The sequence below is a fragment of the Mauremys reevesii genome, linkage group 14, assembly GCF_016161935.1.
Source record: "Mauremys reevesii isolate NIE-2019 linkage group 14, ASM1616193v1, whole genome shotgun sequence".
Classification (NCBI taxonomy): domain Eukaryota; kingdom Metazoa; phylum Chordata; order Testudines; family Geoemydidae; genus Mauremys; species Mauremys reevesii.
The window spans coordinates 11,110,730-11,119,693 of record NC_052636.1 but is presented as its reverse complement, the minus strand read 5'-3'; the positions used below and the strand labels follow the sequence as shown (position 1 = coordinate 11,119,693).

The following is an 8,964-nucleotide window of genomic DNA, read 5'->3' as shown; positions in this document are numbered from 1 at the left end:
CCACACCACTTCTGCCACTAGGGTGAGGTGTTGAGCTGCTCACAGCATCCCCCACTATGACCTTGCAGCAGGGGATTGCCGCACCCCCAACCCAATGCAGGGGAGATGGCTGAGTGTATCTCTGCACCCTGAGACCAGGGCACCCACTCTCTCTGCCCCACACATAGAATCTGGCCCTGCTGAAAAGTGACCCCTATGAATAAGTCACCTCCAGGAGAGCAGGATTAGTCCTCAGAGAGGGGAATGGGCTTCTCGTGAAGCTTATAGGTCACTGGATGCTCTGGAAACAGGAGGGCTCTGAGTGTAACCCATAGCAAACACAACCTGCTAGGGGATGTAGCTCAGTGGTTGAGCACATACTTTGTATGTATGAGGCCCTGGGTTCAATCCCCAGCATCTTCATGATCATTTTTTCACCCTGCTGCTTTCCTCATGCCCAGAGGGGATGTGGCTCACCAGTCTCCCTGCACCAGTTTCAGTCCTGCTCAGTGAAGGGCAAGTGACAATTGCATGGAAGATCTGCAGGGGAGTGTTTCTGCTCCTAAGTCACCTTGGTACGTTTAAGATTCCCACCCGCTGTGCTGCTTGGGACAATGGTAGATGAGAAGGGCGAATCCTCCAGCACTGGAGGGAAAGGTCCCATCTGCACAGACTGAGAGGCAAGGAAACAGAGGGGCAGTCAGTGCTCAGGGAGGAGAGCGGTCAATGATTTACTCCCAGCAGGGGACACTGTCTTTTTGAGTATCAGAGGGGAAGCCGTGTTAGTCTGGCTCTGTAAAAGGCGACAGAGTCCTGTGGCACCTTCTAGACTAACAGACGTATTGGAGCATGAGCTTTCGTGGGTGAATCCCCACTTCGTCAGATGAATGGAGTGGGAATTCTATGACTGGCTAGCCAACTACAAAAGCAGTTTCTCCTCCCTTGGTGATCACACCTCAACTGCTAGAAGAGGGTCTCATCCTCCCTGATTGAAGTACCTTGTTATCTCTAGACTGGTTCTTGCCTGCATACTTATACCTGCCCCTGCAAATTTCCACTACGTTCACCTGACGAAGTGGGATTCACCCATGGAAGCTTATGCTCCAATACGTCTGTTAGTCTGTAAGGTGCCACGGGACTCTGTCTTTTTGAGGCGAGTGCTGCTGGCTTGAGATGGTGCTGACGATGGATAGAAAAAAGGCTGGAGTCAATGGCAGATGGGACCACAGAAGGGGAAGGGGAATGGCAGCCCCACAGAAGGTCCTCGGTGCTCAGATGCCCCCAGTTATTGCACCCCGGCCTGGCCTAGACAGAGAAAAGACACCGAGGGACCCAGCCCCCTACAGTGATCCCATGGACAAGAACCTGGTTAGGAGTGGGGTGAAGGTTCCCTCTGGGCAAAGGGGAGCTGAAATCCCTCCGTGTCCTGGAATTTAAGCAATGGAAGCTTCAAACCCTGCATGGGTGTGGGCTGAGGTGCATCAGCAGAAGATTGGGCTGGACAGGGGTGGCAGGTTTGTATAATTTTTGGTGGTGCCCAGAATGGGACCAAGTCCTGCCCCACCTGCCACACACACCTGCCTAAGGCTCTGGGAAGGAGTTTGGTTGTGGGAGGGAGAGGGGTTGGGCTCTGGGAGAGTTTGGGTGCAGGGTCTGGGCTCAGTCAGGGGGTTGGGGTGCAGGAGGCAGTGTGGGGGGCAGGCTCTTGGAGGGAGTTTGGGTGCAGGTGTGGGGTCTGGGCTGGGGCAGGGGTTGCAGGAGAGGGTGAGGGGTGCAGAATTTACCTCGGGCATCTCCCGAAAGCAACCCGCAGCCCCTAAGCTGGAGGGCCGGGGGCGTCTCTGCGCACTGCTACCCACATACTCCACCCCCGCAGCTCCCATTGCCACAGTTGGCAGAGTTGGCAGTTGGGGCGGGGGCAGCATGTGGAGACCCCCCCACCCCCACAGTTGTTCTTCTCACAGCTGGCTGATGGGGGGCAGCAGGGGATCTCCCCAATCTGGGGGAATCTCTCTGTGCCCCACTGTTAGTTCTCTATCCTGTCTCCCCCTAACCACGCACACCACTCTCCTCCCCATTATCAGTGTTTTAGAGAGACCTCCCTCCCTTTATGGGATACAGACTCTCTGTGACAGAGACTGACTGGGGCTCCTCTCTGCATGGCCCCAGTGGGGAAGGAAAGAGACTGGGGGAGGGGGAGAAGATGGGCAGAAGGAGACTAATGGGGCAAAGCCAGAATAGAGGAGATTTTCTTCCTGTTAAAATGTACTGGAGTCTCATCGCTGAAAAGCCGCATCTTGAGTTAAGTTTGAACCAGCAGCCTTTCAATTACCAGGCAAAGGTGTGAACCACAGAGACTGATAACTGCCTGCTTCCCAAATGTGTTTAAAAAACATCTTCAGGGGTGCAACTGGTTAGTGCAGAGGGGCCATCTGTTGGGGTTATGAGTTCAAGCTTTCTCTCAAGCCCTTGTTTCTCTTACCTGTGTAGTTTGTTTTGCCAGTTCATATACAAAGTGCTACACTAGAAAAAGGAGAGTAAGTTCTAAAATGTAGAGGTGGGTGCATACTTTAGAAACATCCCCCCTGTGCTGCCATTAGTTCCAGCAGATTGCCCTTCCAGTGAACAAATTGATTTCTTTGCTGCTGAGAAAGAGGCCAGGACAGGTCTGCTCCCTGCTTCAGATTTTCTAAAGGAAATCAGACAAAAGAAGCTATAGGAGAGTGGCTCCTAGACACTCTAACACACACAGATTTTTCTAAGGCATTAACTTTTCCTTCTCTGTGGCGTTTGTATTCTCCATAGAGCAAAATAAAACAAAAACATGCAAGTCTAAGACTAATACAGTATGAAACTCAATACAGATAAAATCTCACCGTCAGAGATCTTCCAATAAGCTTCTTTTGCAGACTAGACTTATTTCTTGTCTGGGCCCAATCTTTTCACCTGGTATAGTCCTTGTTCCAGCTCAGGTGGTAGTAGGGGATTTCTCATGACTGCAGCCACCTTTCTTCTGTTCCATCCCCTTATACAGCTTTGGTACAAGGCAGGAATCTTTTGTCTCTCTCCTGGGGAAAAGCTCCAGGTTTAAGATGGATTCCTGTACCAGGTGACATGGTCACATGCCCTGTGAGACCCCAAGCCTTCATTGTTCCTGGCCTGACTCACAGATGGTGCAGGACAGAGCCATCTCCAGTCAATTGTCCTGGTTAATGGGAGCCATCAAGAGTCCAAACCACTATTAATGGCCCACACTTTGCATCATTACAACAGGACCTCAGAGTTATAGTTCATATTTCTAGCTTCAGATACAGGAAAGATCGGTTCATACAAATAGGCTCAACACACACAGTAGATAATAAGCTTTGTAATGATACTGCACAAGAGACCTTTTGCATGAAGCATGTTCCAGTTACATTATATTCACACTCATTAGCATATTTTCATAAAATCATCAACATCACAGCAGGGAAAGGGTTTTACTGCGGCACCTGGGAGCAGTTGAGTTTCATGTTCAGGCTCTGCTATGAGTTCCTCCAGGTTTCCCTTAAGCACACAGGGCCCTTAGCGGGTACTCTCGATACAGGAATGGCCCAGATACAATGAAGTGATGGGAATTGCATTTTCCTTTTTAATTTTTGAATTTCCAATGACATTTCTGTTTGTGATTTTGTTTTGCTTCGTATAACTGTGTTTTCTCAGGGACTTGATATTTACCAGGCTAACTAACAGCTAATAACGGGAGACTTCCAAGCAGGGCGTGGGCGAGCAGAAAAGAACTGTAAGAGATGCTGGTTTTCGACCTTGTGTTAGATAAGAATAGAATGCAGATTGTAGCAGAAATTGCTGAGAGAAGTAAGCTATCAGAAAGGAATATGTACAAACAAAATGCAGTTGTTGCTCCTTACTGTATGTCACAAAAGGTATAAATGCTTGCCTTAATTGTTTATCTAACCGAGACCTACCTCGGGAGGAAACTCTGCCTGTCTGTACTCTCCCGAATAACTGCAGTTGGTCGAAATAAACGGCATAATATAATAACATTTAACATCCCTGTGGTGGGAAGAACATCTCAACAGCCCAACACTGTGGCATTTGATTTTAAAAAGGAGAACTATACAAAAATGAGGGTTAGTTAAATTAAAAGGTACAGTGACTAAGAGAAAGTTACTCACCTTGCAGTAACTGAGGTTCTTCGAGATGTGTGTCCCTGTGGGGGCTCCCCTCTAGGTGACGGTGCGTCCGGCGCTGTCGATCGGAGATTTTCGGTAGCAGTGCCTGTTGGGGCGCATGCACCCAGATGGTATCTCCCGTCTAGTTAGAATCTTCCTGAGTGCGTGCGCCCCACACCCTCCTCAGTTCCTTCTCAACCGTGGAGAGTCATCTCAGTACTCCAAAGTAGAGGGGAGGAGGGTGGGGAGTGGAGCCCCCCCACGGACACACAAAACGAAGAACCACAGTTACGGCAAGGTGGGTAACTTTCTCTTATTCGAGTGCTGTCCCTGTGGGTGCTCCACTCTAGGTGAATGTGTAGCAGTACCCACTACGGTTGGTGGGACTTTGGAGATACGGCAGGGAGTACTGAAGATAGTACTGTATGACCTACTATTGTGTCTGCCGTGGTGTCTTGCGTTAAAGCATAGTGTTTTGCAAACGTGTGTTCAGATGACCATGTAGCTGCTTTGCAGATATCAGGAATGGGAACATTGTGTAGGAAGGCAATGGATGCCGACATGGCCCTAGTGGAATGAGTTCTAACGCCTTCAGGCGGTTGAAGATTCTTCTCACGGTAACAGGATCTGATGCAGTCAGAGATCCACTTGGATAGGCGTTGTTTAGAAATAGCCGTGCCTTTTGATCTTTCGGCAATTGAAAGAAAGAGTCGTGGAGACTTGTGAAATGGTTTAGTCCTGTCTAAATAAAAGGCAATTGCTCGCCTGATGTCGAGAGTATGCAGGGTTGCGTCCTGTGGCGTTTTGTGAGGTTTGGGGTAGAAAGTTGGTAAATATATAGATTGGTTGAGGTGGAAGGTCGATACCACCTTAGGAAGAAATTGAGGATGCGGTCTCAAAGTGACTTTATCTTTGGAGAAGATTGTGTATGGAGGGTGGGCCATCAAGGCACTTATTTCTCCAACTCTCCTTGCTGATGTTATGGCAACTAGGAAAGCCACCTTCATGGACATATGGAGATCAGAGGAGGTAGCCAAGGGCTCAAATGGAGGTTTCATGAGAGCATGAAGAATGAGGTTAAGATTCCATGTAGCCACTGTTGCGTGAATTTCAGGGTAGAGATTTTGCAGGCCAGAGAGAAAGCGTTTAATGGTGGGGTGTGTAAAGAGTGAGTACCCATCCAATAGTTCGTGGAAGGTGGTAAGCGCCGCCACGTGCACTTTGATGGAGCTAAGCGAAAGTCCGTCCTGTTTTAGTTCGAGGAGGTAATCTAGAATGTTAGGAAGGGTCACATTGTTGGGTGCTAAATGTTTATGAGAGCACCAAAGAGCGAAGCGCTTCCACTTCTGAAGGTAGGTTTTGCGGGTGGAGTCTCTCCTACTGTGCAGGAGGACATGTAGGACTTGCTCAGAACAAGCTAGTTCATGGGTTTGGAACCATGAAGGAACCAGGCCGTGAGGTGGAGCTTCTGGAGTTGGGGATGAAGGACCCGCCCGTTGTCCTGGTAAAGGAGGTCTGGCCTGTTGGGGAGAGCCCATGGGTGACGGGAGGACATGCGGAGAAGGTAAGGGTACCACGTCTGTCTTGGCCAAGCCGGGGCAATAAGGATGACCTGGGCCTTGTCTTCTGCGATCTTCCGAATAACCCTGTGTAGCAGAGGGATAGGCGGGAAGGCGTACAGGAGGTAACTGTTCCATGAAATGAGAAATGCATCCCCTAGGGATGCAGTCCCGAGTCCCGCCCTGGAGCAAAACAGGGGGCATTTTCGATTTCGGGTCGTGGCGAAGAGATCTATTGATGGAGTGCCCCAGTGGGAGAAAAGGTGTTGGAGTACTGTGGGGTGCAGTTCCCACTCGTGTTCTGTGGAGAAGTGCCTGCTGAGTGCATCGGCAGTAGTATTGTGGCAGCCTGGTAGATAGGAGGCGATGATCTGTATTCGATGTTGTATGCACCAATTCCAGAGTCGAATGGCTTCCATGCAGAGGGAATGTGATCTGGCACCCCCCTGTCTGTTTATGTAATACATACATGCTATGTTGTCTGTTAAAACTCGCAGATATCTGTTCTTTATAAGGGGAAGAAAGTGAAGGCATGCTTTCCTCACTGCTCTGAGTTCTAGGAGATTTATATGTAGATGCGTCTCTGATGGAGACCATCGACCTTGTGCTCTGTGTTCTCCTAGATGCGCTCCCCAACCTATCAGGGAAGCATCCGTGGTGAGCATGAGCGTTGGGGATCGTTGCTGGAAGGGAACCCCGGCACAGAGGTTTTCTGGACTTGTCCACCACTGTAGGGAAGTTATAACATTGGGAGGAGGAGTTAGCAGCATCCCTAAGGGATGTCTGCTGGGTTTGAAATTGGAGTTGAGCCAGCCCTGGAGGCATCTCATATGTAGCCTGGCGTGTTGAACCACGAAGGTGGTAGCTGCCATGTGACCAAGGAGCTGTAGGCAGATTCTTGCTTGTGTCCTGGGACGAGTAGAGAGTGTGCGTATGAGCTGTGTGATAGTGAGGAATCTGTTGTATGGGAGCGAGGCCCTGCTCTGGGTTGAGTCGAGATGAGCTCCAATGAACTCTATCTGTTGCGTGGGTATCAGGGTGGATTTTTGGGTGTTTATTTGGAGACCTAGGCTGTGAAAGAGGGAGATGGTGAGACGTGTGGCTTGAAGTGTGTCGCCACAGGAGTCACCCTTGATGAGGCAATCGTCTAGATAGGGGAAAAGTGTGACTCCGTGTTTGCGGAGGTGAGCCACGACGACGGCTAAGGTCTTGGAAAAAGCTCTTGGAGCCGTGGAGAGTCCGAAAGGAAGAACTCGGTATTGGAAGTGATCGTGACCGATTGTGAATCGTAGGAAGCGTCTGTGAGCTGGATGAATTGATATGTGGAAGTAAGCGTCTTGTAGGTCGAGGGCTGTGAACCAGTCCCCATGATCCAATGCGGGTATTATTGTGCCCAGTGTGACCATCTTGAATCTTTGTGTCCTCACGAATTTGTTCAGTCGGCGTAGGTCTAATATAGGCCTCCATCCCCCGGTCTTTTTCTGCGTTAGAAAGTAATGGGAGTAGAAACCTGTCCCCTGGTGTTGCAGAGGCACAGGCTCCACTGCGCCTAATTGCAGAAGGTGAGCCACTTCTGTGCGAAGTAATTGCTCGTGGGAGGGGTCCCTGAAGAGGGACGGGGAAGGGGGATGGGTAGGAGGGTAGGAAATAAAAGGAATGGAGTAACTGGTCTGAACTATTTCGAGGACCCAGCGGTCCTGTGTGATCCGCTGCCAGGCATGTTGGAAATACTGGAGGCGGTGGCCAAATGGGAAAGTAAGTGGTGGAATCAGGGGGTGGTCGTGCAGACCCTCGACCAAAGCTTCAAAACTGTTGTTTATTGCCCTGTGGACGGAAGGCGGTGGCTTGGTTTTGATTTTGTCTGCGTTTGGGAGGTCTATTACGATTCTGAGTTGTGTCGTACGGTCTGGATTGAGGGCGATAATACTGACGTGTTCTTTGGTAGGGTTGGTATCGCTGTCTCCTGGGAAGAGATGGTTGAATGCCCAGGGTGCGCAGTGTCGCTCTGGAATCCTTCATCGTATGGAGGAGTTCGTCAGTTTTTTGGGAGAAAAGTTTGTCCTTGTCAAATGGGAGATCCTCCACTTTAGTCTGGAGTTCTTTAGGAATGCCGGACGCAGAGAGCCATGAGGTTCTGCGCATAACCACAGCAGTTGCAGTAGTACGGGCTGCTGTGTCTGCCGTGTCTAAAGATGCCTGTAGGGCTGTTCTGGAGATTAATTGTCCCTCAGACAGGATTGATTTGAAGTCTGCTCTTCTGTCCTCTGGTATGTAGGAGGCAAATTCGAAAAGCTTATTGTAATTATCGAAATCATAACTGGCGAGGAGGGCAGAGTAGTTAGCAATCCTGAACTGTAGTGTAGAGGATGTATAAACCTTGCGTCCCAGGACATCAAGGCGTCTAAGGTCTTTGTCTTGAGGGGTGGGTCGATATTGTGAATGTTTGGTCCTCTGTGTCACTGCATCGATGACAAGGGAGTTCGGTGGTGGATGAGAGAATAGGAAGTCTGCGTCCTTTGCAGGAACGTAATATTTACGCTCAGCCTTCTTGCAAGTTGGTACCAGAGAAGCTGGGGTTTGCCAGAGAGTGTCAGCTGGCTCCATGAGTGCTTCATTTATAGGGAGCGCGATTTTCGAGGGTGCAGACGGTTGAAGGATTTTAAGGAGTTTGTGTTGCTTCTCCTGAACCTCTTCTAAGGGAATATCCTGGCTGATCGCAACCCTCCGAAAAAGTTCTTGGAACTGTTTGCAGTCGTCCACGATCTGTGGAGGTGGAGGAGGCTGGCTTCATCTGAGGCTGATGGAGAGTTAGGATTAGGCAAATCAGGATATGGTGCATAGCTCCCCAGTTCAGGAGGGGGTTCAGGCACCCTGGAAGTGGATGGAGCAGGAGACTGAGGTACCGAAGGAAGGTGATTGATAGGAGGATTCTGCCACGGGTACCACTGCGGCCAAGGCATGGGGTAGGAGAACCCAGGCATCACCCACGGAGGGGCAGCATAGGGAAACTGAGGCTGCTGAACTTGAGCCGTGACCTGAGGTGGTAAAGGTGCCTGTGGAGGAGAAGCAGGAGGAGAACTCTGCCTGCTGTTGCAGTTCAAGGTCACCGTCGGTGAAAGCCATTTCAGGTGGAGAAAGTGGCAGGTCAAGGAAGGAGTCCTCTGCTTCCAGGAGTGGAGGGTGAGGCTCAGGTGGCACTAAAAGGTCACTTTGAGTGAGCAGCTGTCGTTCCTGCTCTCTAGGCTGAGCTAAGT

The 8,964-nt window shown here is 50.1% G+C and overlaps 1 non-coding gene across 1 annotated transcript; it reads left to right on the top strand.

Moving 5' to 3' along the window:
* The first annotated feature begins 330 nt into the window (after positions 1-330).
* Positions 331-402, top strand: TRNAT-UGU. Its single transcript has one exon. It is a non-coding gene; the product is annotated as a tRNA-Thr (tRNA).
* The last annotated feature ends 8,562 nt before the right edge of the window (positions 403-8,964 follow it).